Here is a 16375-nt window from a genome sequence, read left to right as displayed (position 1 = left end):
TTGCTTCTTTCTGTACATCTCTTGCTTCTTTCTGTACCTCTTGTGTCCCTTTCTACTCTCCTCTTGCCTCCTTCTGCACCTCTTTTGCTTCTTTCTGAACTTCTCCTGCCTTTTTCTGTACCACTATTGCCTCTTTCTGTACCTCTGTTAGTTCTTTCTGCACTGCTCTTGCTTCTTTCTGTACCTCTCTTGCAAATGTTTGCACCCCTCTTGCCTCTTTCTGCACTTCTCGTCCTTATTTCTGTGCCTCTGTTGCTTCTTTCTGCAGTTCTCTTGGTTTTTTTCTGCACCTCTCTTGCGTCTTTCTGTACTTCTCTTGTAATTTTTTGCACCCCACTTGCATTTTTCTGCACCTCTTGTGCCTCTTTCAGCAATGCTCTTGCCTCTTTCTGTACCTCTGTTGCTTCGTTCTGCACTTCTCTTCCATCTTTCTTCACCCCTCTTGCCTCTTTCTGCCCCTCTGTTGGTTCTTTCTGCACTGCTCTTGCTTGTTTCTGCACCTCTTTTGCCTGTTTCTACAACTCTATTGCCTGTTTCTGCACACAGTCAGTGCAACAGTAGGGAAACGGTCAGATAGCGGAGGGGTACAATTTGATATTCACACTCCAGTCAGTGCAAACGTAGGGAAAATGTTCGATTGCGGAGTGGTATATTGTACTATTACTATATCAGTCAGGGCAACAGTAGGGAAAGTGTTGGACTCTGAAGGGGAAACATTTACTGTTCCTGCTCCACCCAGTGCAACAGTAGGGAAAGCACTGGACTCAGGAGTGGTAAAAAATACTACTCCCACTCCACTCTGTGCAACAGTAGGGAATGTGTTAGGTTGTGGAGGGGTACAATTACTATTCCCACTCCAGTCAGTGCAGCAGTAGGGAACAAACTGGATTAAGGAAGGGTACCAATTTACTATTTCCACGCCAGTTGGTCCAACAGTAGGGAATGAGTTGGATTGCAAAGGGGTGAAATGTACTATTCCCACTCCCGTCTGTGCAACAGTAGAGAAAGCGTTGGCTAGTAGAAGGCTAAAATATAAATATATATATATATATACTATTTTCACTCCAGTCTGTGTAACAGTAGAGAGAGTAGTTCATGTCAAACAAATAAAATATTTTAACAACTACATTGAATAATAGCAAATATAAATATTTACATTTAAAATATATAAGTATTTTTTTTAAATGAAAACAATTACATATTTATTATAATATTTAATACATATTTTAAATTAAAACAAATAGTAATAATTTAATTAAAATACCACACTATATTTTCACAATTATAACAACCAACAGACAACACAATAACATTATAAATAATACATTTTTTAAACAATAAATACCAGTTTTTACATTTAATATTACTTAATAACTTCCTACCCTATACCTCCACAAACTAAACAACACACATCAAAAATATATCTTGAAATTATAATATTGCTAATTTTATATAATTAATTAAACAATTATTAGTAATCAACTGATAATACAATTATTTTATTTAATTAACTTCCCACCTTTCATCTCTAGAAACCCAACAATGCACACCTAAGATTTATTTAAAAAAAATTCCTAATTACATAATTTACATAATTAATTATCAATTAAACAGTGAATGACAATTAACTGTTAGTAAATGAATTACATTTAATGAACTTGCCATACTTTACCCCTACAAACACAATAACCCGGACTGCATATACACCTTAAAATATTTTTTAAACTAAACAATTTACATAATTAATTATAAATTAAAAAATTATTACAAATCAGCATTAATCCTTCATTATTATAAGGAATTTCCTTCAGACCCTTTACCCCTACAAAAATCAGAACCAACACCGAAAATATGAATTAAAAAAGTAATAAATTACACATTTTACATCATTAATTATCAATCAAATATGTAATAATAATTAATTATTCATCATTATTAATATAGTTCCCACCCTGTACCCCTTTTAACCTCACAACCCACTATGGCACTAAAAAACTAATAAACTATTCAATTACGTTTAAAAACAACTAACATTTTCAAACTATATTAAAAAACATTAACATTATACAAAAAAATTATAAAAAATATAAAAATAATGAAAAAAGGATATTATTAACAACAGTTAACATCAATATAAACAACATAGGGGTTGACTACAATGCCATTTGGACCAGTCGTCCGACCCCAATGTCCGTGGTACCATTCCAACCCCAGCGACCTAACCACCATTATATTACGATGCTGCAGTCCAAACCTCCGACCGCAGCTTTCAGAAATCTCTCTGTATGGGCCACGATGTTCAGAAAGGTTATCAATAGGGATTCTAATGCTGTTAGCACTGTTGTACAACTGCTGAGCAGATTTCCATGATACAACTGCCATGCAGATTACGATTAAACGGCTCTACTGCTGGTCTGGATTCAGCTGTTTCACCATGGCGAATGGCCACCACTCTACTACTACCACTAAACACCACAACAGTATCAACTGCATGTAGAATTAAAAGGGCACAGCTGATGGTCATTGCCTAGGTGGACACACCTACATTTCAAAGTTTAAAACACACATCATCACTGACCATAATCCTTTGCCAAGTCACTGCAGCTCCACACACCACATTGTTTCAGAGAGAAGGCAGCCATTAATACATAAAACCATCACACACACCACACATACGTTTGTTTACACACAGGGTACTACACTATTCCTTGTCATTTCTCATTTATATCCATTTGGTGTCATATTCACAAGCACATTCTAATTGATATTGGTTAGCATGTCACCGGTTAAAAATCCACTGTTTTCCGACACCGAGTTGTCAGTATTTGTGAATGAAATCATTGAGTAAAGCCACATGTGTTTGGAGCTCTTGTCCAACAAACCTCAATCACTAAGAAGAATGAAATCTGGGACAGGATAGTCAACAAAATCAATGGTGTTGGAACCACGCGCACACAAAGGGGGACATCAGGAAGAGCTGGCATGGCCTGAAGACCAGGTTCAAAAACCTCATCAACAGGCCTCACCTGGTGACTCAGAAGAGTTGTGTTGTTACACCATTAGTACTCATAGTCTGGGAGGAGAATGTTTTTGCTATCCTGCATACTTAGGGCTTGACTGGAATACCTGGGGGACTGGAGACTGGTAAGTAACACCTCAGAAAATGGCAGAACATATCAATGTACTGGTTGCACACATCTCAGCTCTTCAATCATGTGTCTCATCCAAATATCACATATGCAGTAGCTTAAGTATCAGAGATGTGTTCTTGGCAGTTACAATCAGTAACCCTGCATATGATTCCAAATGTACCCCACGTGTGGAATGGCTGTCTGTGCTTTCCCATCAAGTCATCATCACAGGACTCATATAATTGCAAATGTACAACTGTGTGAGTTACCACAACAGCATCCTACCAAAGGGTATGTCACACAATGCCGGTTTGGTAGTGTTGGCAATTCATAAATGACTATACTACACCTACCATAAGGCACTTAACAAGATGCACTAGTGTAATCATGTCACTACGCAGGTTCACCTCACAGTTAGGTTGCTATTGCTCAAGTGTGGGTTCGACAGGCTGACAGGACTACACCCAACATCAGGCCCTGTTGCCTGAGCACTTAACAAGATGTACTAGTGTCCTATACCCATTGCCACTTGGAACCCAAGTTAAAGTGGATACCTTTGTCAAATGGATTGAACACTTTACACACAATGCTCTGCTCAGGCATCTGTCTGCCTACTCATTTTAAAAATGACAAGGTCTCCATGAATGTAAAGAAAGATAACATGACATACACCCAATCAACTGTGCAATAGAAATGTTAGTGATGCATGAAGGTTAATCAGCCGACATTGCATGGCTGGTGAGCTATTGACACTGCACAGCACAAATGATAACCAGTACAAAATATAAAACACATTTGTGACTATGCCTGTATTGGACACACCTAGGAGTTTGATGTCAGTCACACACATGTAACTTAAACAATGTTTTTGCTTCAAGTCATTGGGAGATGGCATGGCCATACCTAATGTCAACATGAAGCATATCAGTTCAGCCAATGATCATGCCAATAACCCTTCATTTAATGCATGTCTCCCAACATTTTGCAATACAGCAAACACAATGGATATAGTTCATAATGGCTACCTCTACCCCTTTTCTCCCTTTGGGCCTGAACTCCCTTTGTACATACCATACTTACAGCTATGATAATCTACTCTGTCCCAACAATTGGACCCTGCACTACATCTGGCGAAACACAAGATACAACCAGAGTTAAGCCCCACCCCAGGATCAAGCCTCCAGTGATGCTGAATCTACTGCACATACGGACGTGGAGGACCAACCTGCCCTTTTTGGACAGCCTAGGTCGACAGAACCAGTGAACCTCACTGTACCCACGACCACTGTTCCCACCCCAGTGGCAACATCTAAGCTGACCACTGCCCCAACAGCCTGCTGAACTAGCTCCTAAAGGAATATATCCTGCATCCAAGTCCCAGTTCTGGAGGTGAGCATTGACACCACTCTCACTGAGGATGGAAAATCCAGTGGGAAAATGCAGGCTGGGCCAAGGTCACAGATCCTTGGGGGCAGGGGTGATGGGAGGGTCACTGTGGGCCAGCGAAGTGAGGCCACAGGTGCCACTGAATCAAGGACATATGGGCAAGGTACTTAAGGAACTCCTGTAGATGAAGCACTGCAGAGGTCCATTGATCACCGCTTGGACACACACAATGAGAATATGGGCCAGCTCCTTGGGGTGCTGAAGGACATTCACACCCCCCTCATCAGGGTTTTACCCCCACCACCTGACCATTCCTGTGGTCCACCTACATCTGAGACATCTACATCTGCGACTGCCACAGGAATGGAGGCCCTGGCAGCAGAGGACTCCTCAGACACCCCAGAGTCTGCAGCAGTGCATTTTCCCTTCAAACCACATCCAAAAAAACAGCAGATGTTCAGGTAACAAAGCACTCACCAAAGTCAGGAAGAAGTGCAACCCCAGATGTACTCCTTTGTATACAGTACATTGACTTTGTTGACTGATCCTGTACACATTTCAGTTCAATTGGCAGGAGTTTGTTTGACTTTGGACTTCAGACAATGTGGCTACAGCCCCACTTGTATTTCAAAGCATTTTGCCTCCAACACATGCAAGTCTTTTGTTAGCCCAGACTTCTTGGGGCATTGACAGGGGAAGGGACGAAGTTTCAGGACCAAATGTGGTGTAGTATAGGGAACCCCCCAGTTCAAAGGCAGAAAATACGTATAAATATTGGACCTCTAAAGCCACTCTTCAGTTCACTCCAGGACCTGAAGGACATTACAGAGGTACTGCTGTGCCACCACAGGCATGTCCTGCTGTTACCAGCCATATTCCTTGAGAACAGCCTTGCTCTCTCAGAAGGAAGACTGGACCTGCTCCCTTTATCCCAGACTAACCTGTCTGTCAGTTGCCCAGTATGGCTCGGTAATTTGGGGATATACCAGCCCAACTAAAATACAGATTGTAGAAAACAAATTTTTGAGATCTTTGCTCTCTGTCCCCCAATCAACCTCGACCTTCGCATTACATATAGAGTTAGGTTTGGGCTATATCTCAGATATATTAAAACTAGCCCCAGTGATTGGTTGGATAAAAACATGGCTCAATCAAGAGCTCACTTTAAATCATACCATCTTAAAAGATTGTTTAGCCCTGGATAGAGCCCTTTACATTCCTTGGTTAAGATATGTTAAAACGCAGCTTACCTTGGCAGGCCGCCCGGAGCTCTTCTCTTCTCCAGAGGGGATAACTTATGGCGATATATATTCAGTCAAAAACACCCTGACAAATTTATATGCCATGGAAAGGGAAGAAGTTGAGCTAAAAAAGATTATGGTGAGGAAACATTGTATGCTCTCCTTAGCTCCAGGAATGGAACCTTATCTCATTTTTACTACAAATTCTTATCATCGCTTTCTCTTAACGAGATTCCGCTTTGATTTAATCCATTTTGTACTGGGTAACTTTAGAACCTGGTCGCGACCAGAGGATGCCGATCCATGTGATTGTGACCACTTCTCAATACAGGATACGATGCACTTTACTATGTTCTGCGGACATTATACTAAGATTAGGAAAAGTTATCTGCTCCCTATTTTACGTCATCAGGGCTTCATTCAGGTTAAACCAGCCCTGTTGTTTCTGCAACTCCTCCCTAATGTCAAAGTAGCTTTTTCAGTGGCTAGTTTTTTGGTTGCAGGCGCACGTCTAAATAAGCATCGCACAAGGCACAGGCACTTTATCTTTGAAAAATGAACTTCCTCTCTTTTCTATTTACCTAAATGAACAGAGCTTTTGTAAATCCTTCATTTTAGCTTTTTTAGATATTTATGTATGTTGCATTGTAGTATACCTGTTTTTATAATATTGATTGAATGTTTTAAATTTGTTAAAATGTTTTGTGCTTCAATGAAAGTGTATGTAATCATGGTATGTAACATTGCTTGCTCTTTTATGATTTTCAATAATCGAATAAAGAAAATTGACTGACTGACTGACTGACTGACTCTAATGTTCAGTTGGCTGACATCCTGTCTGAGCTACAGGGGTACAACAAGCTCTAGAGTTTTTAAAACACAAGGCTTGAACAATTGTGATAGTGTTCCCTTAAAAGAAGATAGGCTCACTCCCAGGGCCAATCATTCAAAAAAGCCCCAATATGAACAATTACAAAAGAGAGGTGAGAAGCATATACACACAAAATAAGTCCTATATACAATCAAAATAAAATCTCGCAGATCATGGAGACAAGAGAAAGCTATACCAACATGGTGCCAAAGACAAACATCATGAAATGTATATTGTTTTGTAAAAATTAATATATACATTTTATTTTCTTGCACATAGAAATAGGGGCACGAGCACATCCAACGCGTTTCGTACATATACAAAGTACTTCTTCAGGGTTATTATATGTATGTTTATATTTTTATAACAGCCCTGCAAAAGTCCTATATATATGGACGAAATGAGTTGGCTGTGTCCTTGGCTATGCTTGTGTACCTGTTTCTATGTACATGAAAACAAGAAAACAAATGTTCTTTTTATTAACAAACATTATACATTTCGTGAAGTCTGTCTTTGGTGCCTTGTTGGTATAGCTTCCTCTTGTCTCTCTAATCTGTAAGAAAAAAATCAAAGTTGATTGTATATAAGAAATATTATTGTGTGTATGTGCTCCTCCGCCTCTGCCTGCTCGAGAGTCGGCCCTGTGACTGCTCCGCTGACCTCCCACGCTGGACCTACACAAATCTGCAAATGGACCTGCCTGAACCCTGCTGTCCTCTTCTAGATTGTGTTCCTGAACCCCAAGAAGTGCCTCCCCAGGTCCTGCACTCTTGGCAGGCATCTGTTGAGCTCCTCCTTTGAAGAAAGGTGAAATCCTGATGTTTTGGGCTCCTAGCAATGGCAAATGGGCCAGTTAACGCCAATACTCTGCAGCCTATGACCACCACGAATGCGAAGCTCCAGTGAATCCAACTCTTCACTCTACAGCATCTCCCGGAGATGAACAGCAATGCGAGATCTGCAATTTGTGCTACAGCAAGAACAGCCTGCGGTGGGCACCAACATAAAACTCCAGCAATGAACTTCTGCAAACTCCAGCTGGATCTTAGCACCACAGTGATGACCATCCGCGAAGCCAGGCCTGCCCTTCGCTCTACAGCGACGACCATCAGCTAGACTCTCACTGCTCTCCCTGCCCTTCACATCAATCTTTGAAACGGGTACTTACTCAGTAGGACTAACTGGATCCCTGATTCGAGGCTGGCTCCATTGGGGTCAGCCTGTACTTGTGACTTTTTGCTGGTTTAGATTTACAAGACTACTGCAAGCGGTGGTTTGTGCTTTTAAGTGCTATATCTGAAATAAACTTTCAAATTGAACATTTCCAGTGCTACTGATTTGCTTTTTTTTTAATTCTGGTATCATTTTATTTATTAAAACATACTCCATTTAACTAAATTGGCTTTGGATTTTTCTTGTGCTGTGTTGTGTTTTCATTTTATTACTGTTTGTAAATACTTTACACATCACCTATAAATTAAGCCTGACTTCCTTGTTCCAAGCTCCTAGACCAATAAGCACAAGTTAATTTAGAGACTTTTGTGGATTAGGATTGTGGTTGTTGCCAGAGTGGGGCTTCAACCCCCACAACTAATAACCCAGTATTCTTTATGAATTATGTAATGTTTTGTATGCTATTCATTTATTTCTATTTGAAACACATTTCCTGTGTAAACATTAATAATATGATGGAAACAGAATATAGAATAAATTGTAAACACATCAGAACAGTGCCTCTAAATTGGTAATTTTTTCTGGAATATATTGAAACACTCAAGGGACCATAGTGTATTATCCATGGTGCACTAAAGCACAATAAATTACTTTCAAGTCAGGAAAAAAACAAGACACTTTTAAAACAAAGCTTAAGCCCGCACTGAAAGCATCCTCCAATCCTGGTCCCTAGAACACATGAAGCTCTTTTTGAAAAACATGACTCACTGATCAAGCTATTAGCTTGATAAGGCACACTGCCTTCAACTATCCCATTATAAACCTCTCAGCCTTATAATTGAGTATAAGACCCCTCAACAGTATGTGAGATTTACTTTAGAACATGGTGTCTGGAGATGCATCATCAAGTTTTGATTAGGCATACTACCTTTAAAGGCTTATACAAGATATTGGAGTGACCAAGTTGAAGTTAGAGGCGTTTGCGACAAAATGCAATAACAGAGCCCAGGATCTAATACATGTATTATATTTATGCTCCTTTGCTGCCGCAATCACCTTTTTTTTATCGCCCTATAATCAAGCTGGCGATATCGAGCGTTAGCGACAGTTTTTCTGGCAAACGCTGCCATATTTTCTATCGCCGTGTATGCCAGTGATAGTTTTCGCTAATGATATTGAGAGTAGGCGTTCCATCTCTAAAGTTCACAAAAAATGTCGCTAACACCACATGGCAATATTAGCAATGGTGGCCCACACAGACCCCTGGACCACTCACAACTACCACAGAGCCACAGCTGCCATTGCACATGAATCACTACGCAACATTAATACCACCTTCAAAACATGCACTTTCACAGACAACTGGAGGTGTACAAAAGTCATAGACCTGTTCAAGAAGCACACAGCTGAGTCCACCGGCCTCAAGAATTATCAGTCCATCTCACTTCTCACCTTCGCAGGCAAAGAAAGCAAGAAAACAGTCAACAGCGATCTGACAAGATTCAACAAAGAGAACGCCATCCTCAACTGGTCACAATCAGGATTCAGAAGCAAGCACAGCACTGAGACCACTCCTCCTTGAAGCCACAGACGACATCAACACCCTCCTGGACCAAGTAGAATACGCAGACCTCATTCGACTAGACCTTTCAGCAGCCTTCAACAACATCTCCCAACGCATACTAGTCACCAGACTACATGACGCAGGCATCCAAGATACAGCCCCAAACTGGATCTGATCATTCCCACCGTAAGAAGTCAAAGGATCAGACTGCCACACAGCATCCCTGATCCCACGACAATCACCTGCAGAGTCCCACAGGGGTCATCACTGATCCCGAGCCTCTTCAAAATATACATGGCCCCCCTCGCAAAAACTGTCCAACAACACTGCTTCAACAACCTATCCCACGCTGACAACACCCAGCTCATTCTCTATCTCACCAAATACCACACCACAGCATAAATCAACTTCCTGGAGGTAAAGCAACACAGGGCAGTCTGGATGACCAACACCTGCTCAAGCTCAACCCCAAGAAGAAAGCAGACCTCGTCCTTGTAACCATCCTTTTATCATGGGAACACACCTGTTGGCTCACGTCCCTCAGAAGACCACCTCTCCCTGCAGACCACGCTAACAACATCCGCAGCATCCTCAACTCATCACTCTAAATGAACAAACAGGTCAGCGGTGTCACCTACAGCTGCTTTAATACACTCCACATCCTCTGAAAGACATTCAAATGGATCCACCCTGAGTCAAGGAAGACAGTCACCCATGCACTCCTCACCAGCAGACTGTACTACAGAAACGCACTCTATGCCGGCATCAGCAAGTCCATACTCTGCAAACTCAAGACAATACAGTACACCGCCACCAGATTTGTCCTCTTTATCCCCTGGCAAATACACATCAGCCAACACCTATAATGACTACTCAGCTTACAGAGGAGAAAACATTGATCTCCAACATACTTTTCTCACGCCTACAAATGCCTACACATCAATGGATACAAATACCTCAATTGCAGAATCAAATTACACGAATTCAAAAGAAAAGTACAATTTACAAAACTATCACTGGCCTAAACCCCTCTCATCCACAGAGCCAGAGCATGCGGAAGATCCTTCTCTAACATAGAAGCCAAGACCTGCCCCAAGCTAGCAAAAGACATCAGACACACTCCCTCCCTGAACACGTTCCTCAAGCACCGCAAGAGATCGCTCTTTGGCCAACAGATCTGTGCACCCCGCAGTGCCTCGTGACCCCCACAGGTGAGTAACACACTTACAATTTCCCAGATTGATTTGTTTTCTTGTGAAATATGCAAATATGGTGTCAGCTGGGGTGAAATGTGCAATTCATGGTGTCATGTGTTGTTAAACATTATATTTAGGGTGTCATTTGTGTGATAATCAAGCATTTCATGTTGTTATAGGTCTCTGATATGAATTTTGATCTTAGACTGTACATCTGTGTATGAACTTGTTTTAAGCGTCAAGATCTGGCCGCTATTACGAGAATGCAATGCTTTTTTTCCTCGCCTGATGGAGAAACAACATTGCCCAACACATTGTACAATACTAAATATTACTCATGAGCCCATTTGCGTGCAGATTATGACCTCTTTCCCCAAAACGGGCCGCATCCAGAAAGGAAGTGATGTCTGCATGCTTCATGTTTACTGGAGTAGTGTTCACTTTTACTATCTCTTTTTTAGCACATTGATGGTGATTGTGGACATTTTTGGAGGTGTTTGGTGTTATGTGCTGCAGTGTTGAGATTTGGATAGTGTTGCTGTGTCCTGTGTCCTGTTGATAGTGTTTGTGAAGTGTTGTGTACTTATTTTTTGTGTTTATTTGTCTCTTGTAATCAAATGTTTCGGGTGTTTGTGTGGGGTATTTAACTTTCTTTGTTGTTGTTGTTGGGAATCTATTAGAGGGTTGTTATTTTTGTTTGTGGGCTCACAGGTGTCCAGGGCAATGCCGACTGTGGGAAGGGGGGGGCAGGATCTCAGAGGGGGCACTGGGGGGCTTCCTCTGGAAGATCAAATGTTATCTGCTCCTGATGTTAGAGGGGAGGCCGTGTCCTTCAAGGATACAATGTTATTGTGCGGAAGATGCAGTGAGAGCGTGTGCTGGTGCAGATGCTCCAGTTCTTTGGAGTGGACCGTAACGTGCACCAGTGGAAGCACCGCTGGCAGGATAAGCTGGCCCGTGAAGCGGACCTGTTGAACAACACAAGTGTCATGACTGGAATAAAGGGTGGTAAGTAAAAACTCCACATTGAATCGTGATTGCATTAACTAAAAGTAATTAGGACGCGTGTGCTACAGGTGTCACAGTGAAAAAATGTTGCTGAGTGAGGTGGGAGACGTAATGCACTAAAGCATGATATTTACATATCCAAAGCTCCTTGCAGCACCATATTGACAAGCATAGGGTGCTGGTCTGTGCAGGATCAACACTTAGCACTGTAGTGCCATAGCTGGCACACCTGCACATCAAGTGCATGCATGCAGAATATTGTTTTAGTATGGGTGACTGTACATAAACTATCGGAGTAAATGTTCATGTGGGAACTGTGCTGGGCAAAAGGTAGTGTTAAAATGCTGTTGTCAAGAACCGTTGTACGTTACCTACGCTGCCCTGTGAACATAGTTGCTATATAACAAAGTATTTCCCATGAAGAAATGGTCAAAGGAAAATAGACATCTCCAGATTGTCATACACAAACAACCTCCCTGAAACTGCCTTGTGCGATCTGCAGCAATTCAATCATACAAAGAGCATGTATAACATTATGATGCATGTGGTAATAGTACATTGTGGATGTCTCACACTACTGGAATGTGCATGTTAGCTAGCATTACAGTCTGGTTTGTCCCGACTCAGCATTTTCTGGTCTGGTGTGAATGGCAGTCAAAGTGGACACAATCATGTAGCTAACATGAAATGCAACAGTCAAGTCACATAGCTTTTTCTGATATGGTGATGATTAGTATTTACAATATGACACATATGATTTAACGTCTGATCCAAACGCATATTTATTTTGTTGTCTCACAGATGGTCGGCCACCAATAACACAGGGGAACATTGACAGCTTCAAGGACCCACACGCCACTGGTGAGTTTGGACATCATATATTGCCATAGTGCGGTGCCATGGATGTCTGGGTCAAATGATCTAGGTTGTAGTATGCAGTATGGGTGTGTATCGCATGTCCATTGCCTACAGTGTGATGATGTATTGTGGAAGTCAGTATTGTGCACAAATGGGTAATTGAAGATTGAGTAAATGCATTGGTCTAGCAGTTGAAACCTTGCCCATCCCCAATCAGTGATACACAATGTAAGTAAGAAGCATATCATTAAGACCATATCTCCAACACAACGTCACTTTCATTGAAGTAGTGTTGTCAATATGGGCCTAGCATCATGAGCGATCCAGCGTTGGACCACTTCACATGTAATAACGCTTCCATGTTAATATGGGACACTTTCACGCTTTGTTTAGCGTGAAAGTGGCAAGCAGTGGGTGTTGCGTCATGCGTTCAACAGCAATGCCCATTGCATTTGACGCTGCCCTCTATGTACAAGTGCAGCGTTGATAGATGGCAAAGTACAATTTGACAACAGTGACATCCTGGTTCTAATCTGACGAAATTAGGATGATTGTTTATTTCTCAGCATTTTTAGCTTTTTACATGTGAGCTCACTTGTGTAGCACACAATGAGTAAGCAAAATGATATGGTTTGTATCTGTACAGGAGGGTGAGCCTTCCTGTTCATACAGAAACATTTTACAATATTCCATATTGCATCTTTCCTGTGTGCTGCACAAAGTAGCACATATGAAAGTTACAACATGGAATACTTGGAAGTATTGTGTCCATGAAGGGGCACCCTCCTGTACAGAAACAAACCTCCCCTGCATACACACCTGAGACTTGGTGCTATAGCTAGGGGGAACGCAAGTCTGCACCAGATCATTGGTAATGTGGTGCAGACTTGCGTTTTCAAAATTGGCGGAGAGAGGTGTTAAGCCAAGGAGGCTAACACCTGTCTCCACCACTTCCTTGTCAACATGCCCCTAGGTCTATGGGTACTGTCACCACAGAACATGCCTGTGGATTGCACAGCACACTGATAGCAGAGGAGACATGTAAGTGTGGTTGCTGATTACTATCAGATGACATGAATGCATGTACATCCTTGCATCAGATGGCTGTGCAAGTGTGCCCGATAATGTACAAGGAGGCATTGCTTTTCAGTCCGTAAGTGCGCAGACACAGTTTTGCACAGTGAATTTGTAGGTATGCTGCAAGCCATCTTCAAATAAGTGGCAGTGTGTATCTTTGAGACAAGCATATCAAAGGCACATTCCCCAAACACACAGCAACGGTGGGCTGATAAATCTCATGGGCATGTTTGGCCACTGCAATTGTGTTGACAAGCTGTCTTCTTGAGGCCATTCCCTGATTTACTCTGGACCAGGTGTGGCAACTCCTCCATCCCAATTGGTGTCATTACTGTGCATGCATTTACCACGCATGCGTTTGCTCTACCTTCATTGCTGTGCCATTTATTTTACAATGCAGGTCTGTCAAACGCTATATGTGAGAAAGCATTACCCCTAACATCACTATGAGCATCAATACTCCAGTGTGCTGTTACAATGAGGAATGTATTGTGACTGTTTGCATTGTTAAGGGCTGAGTATTTGGATTCACCACGGAGTGAGCTTAGCAGATACAAGACATGAATGAGTGAGTGAGAATTTAAAGGAAACAATGTTTCCCCTCTTTGCAGAAACACCTCACATATTGTCTAGTATTGTTGGAGAGTGGGACAGTGCATCATGTATAAGTCAGCATTCAGCCAAATAATGGCTTTACATGTGTGCTGCATGCATGATGCAGCATAGTTGAATGTGAGTAGGGCTGTCCCAGGATTGATCCAGTGCAGGTAGGGTAACCTTTCAAAATGTTTTCAAGTCCACTGGCACAAAGACACACTTGCACTCGTTTGCAAGAGGGCCTGTGTTGGTACTAACTTGATGCACTGCACACAGTTGCTAGGGGACACACAGGCCTGCACATGGGCATTGTACATGCCATGCAGCACTGTGTCATAGGAGAGGATGAGGGTGTTGCTACACACAGAGGGCTAATGCCGCTCTCCTCCGATTGCTTGTACATGTCACCCTCAGTCCGGGCATGTCATGGAACCATCGTTTGACACTGTCAGTCGCATTTGGTCGTGACAGTACATGTACCATGCCATGCACTGTCATTTCAGTCTCCCCAGCATGTAGTCACTGATCCATGCTTCCACATCTCATTGTCAGGTCACACTCTGACTTCACTTAGTTACGCTGGAGTGTAGGCTCTCATGTTTAAGTGATCTTGTATTACCGATGTGAATGCCACACATTGCCATAGTCTAAAGGACTAAACATTTCCATTGTTGGTATTTTACAGACAACATGTCGCCAGAGGAAAAACATGCCTTCCAGGTCAGGAAGGACCGCTCTAAGCATGTGAAGAAGGTGGCCAAGGGGTACCGCAACTTGGCAAAGAGGCACCAGGAGGAATGCAAGAAAGGGACATGGAAGGCGGTGCCCGAGATTGAGTCAACTGGCCCCCAGGCCATCCAAGACCACTCTAGTGTCAGTGGTGGGTCCCAGCCTGGACAGGTATCCCATCCCCCTATGGCCACACACCCCCAAGGGACAGTCCCACCTGCACCTGGTGATCAGGTGGTGCCATTTACTGTTAGGGACTGGAGGGTCATTCATGACAACAATGTGTTCCTTGCAGAGATGTGTCGGGAAATGGCTAACATGAACAGATATTAAACGGACCTTAAAAACATTTTGAACTGTCATGATGACTGGATATGTTGGACCCCATCCCCCTCTTCTCCCTTCCCCAAATGTTTTGAAAACTGATAATAGGTAGTGTTAGGGTATTTATTTTATTAGTTAGGTAGTGCAGTTTTAGCGTAGGTTATAGTTAGTGAAGCTTTTAAGGTAGATTTCAGAGGTTTATTGATATGCTGTATTTGAGCCTAAGTTTCCTTTTCCTTTGGGTGGGGGGGTTGATGTATTTTTGGCAAATTAAAAAAATAATACAAAAAATATATCTTTGTGTAGCTTACATGTGTAGTGAGTTTATGTATAGCTTAGATGTATTTGTCCTGTCTTGTGGTGTGCCTTAAGGGTGGGTGGGGGGTTGATGTCTAAGATATGTTGTGTGTGTTTAGGATTAGTTATGGTAGATAGTTTAGGTAAGTACGCTTTTTCTAGTTAGTTTAGATTTTAGTAGTAGTTCTAGTGTTCAATGTTAGTTTAGGCGTGTTAATTCGTTTTTAATTTAAAATAAAACCTTTACATTTTGGATTACTGCTTTCACTTCTGTAATGGATGATGTTGAGGAGTGTGGCTCATTCCCTTGTATGCAAGTCAGACCATCACTGGACAATCCATGGAATGTGTAAGTCTGGTGATTGAATGTAACTATGCATGATGTATAGTGTCAGGATACCTTACATGTGAGCACAGTGAACTTGCATGGATGTCAAGGTGACAAGTAGTATTTATGGCCTAGTCTAGGGACTGTTGTTTGTCACGTTCTATATCTTAAGTGTGACTCACACAGTTGGACTGCACATTGTTGCACATTTACATCACAACCTATGGACTTGGTATTCAGAGTATGTATTTTTTGCTACTGGTATACATCATCAAGATGGATGTATGCGCTGGGTACCACAGATTACATCACACAACTGCATATCAGATGCTCCTGGTGCTTAGTCCATCTACATTGCACAGACCTTGGCACAGTTGCTGTGTATTGCCAGTGTGTAAGCTTCCTCAGATTTATATGTTCTTGTGCATGTACACTCAGACTTTGGCACATGCATGAATTAGTAAATGTGTGTTTCCATTATGAACGGTACATGCCACAACAGTATTACTGATACAGATAAGTAATCGGAGAGTAAGTAATGAATTCACATGTTATGGTATTCACAAATGGCATTTATAAGTAGTAAAGTTAGGTT

Source organism: Lissotriton vulgaris, chromosome 6 (genome assembly GCF_964263255.1).
Source record: "Lissotriton vulgaris chromosome 6, aLisVul1.2, whole genome shotgun sequence".
Classification (NCBI taxonomy): domain Eukaryota; kingdom Metazoa; phylum Chordata; class Amphibia; order Caudata; family Salamandridae; genus Lissotriton; species Lissotriton vulgaris.
This window is presented reverse-complemented; position numbering follows the sequence as displayed.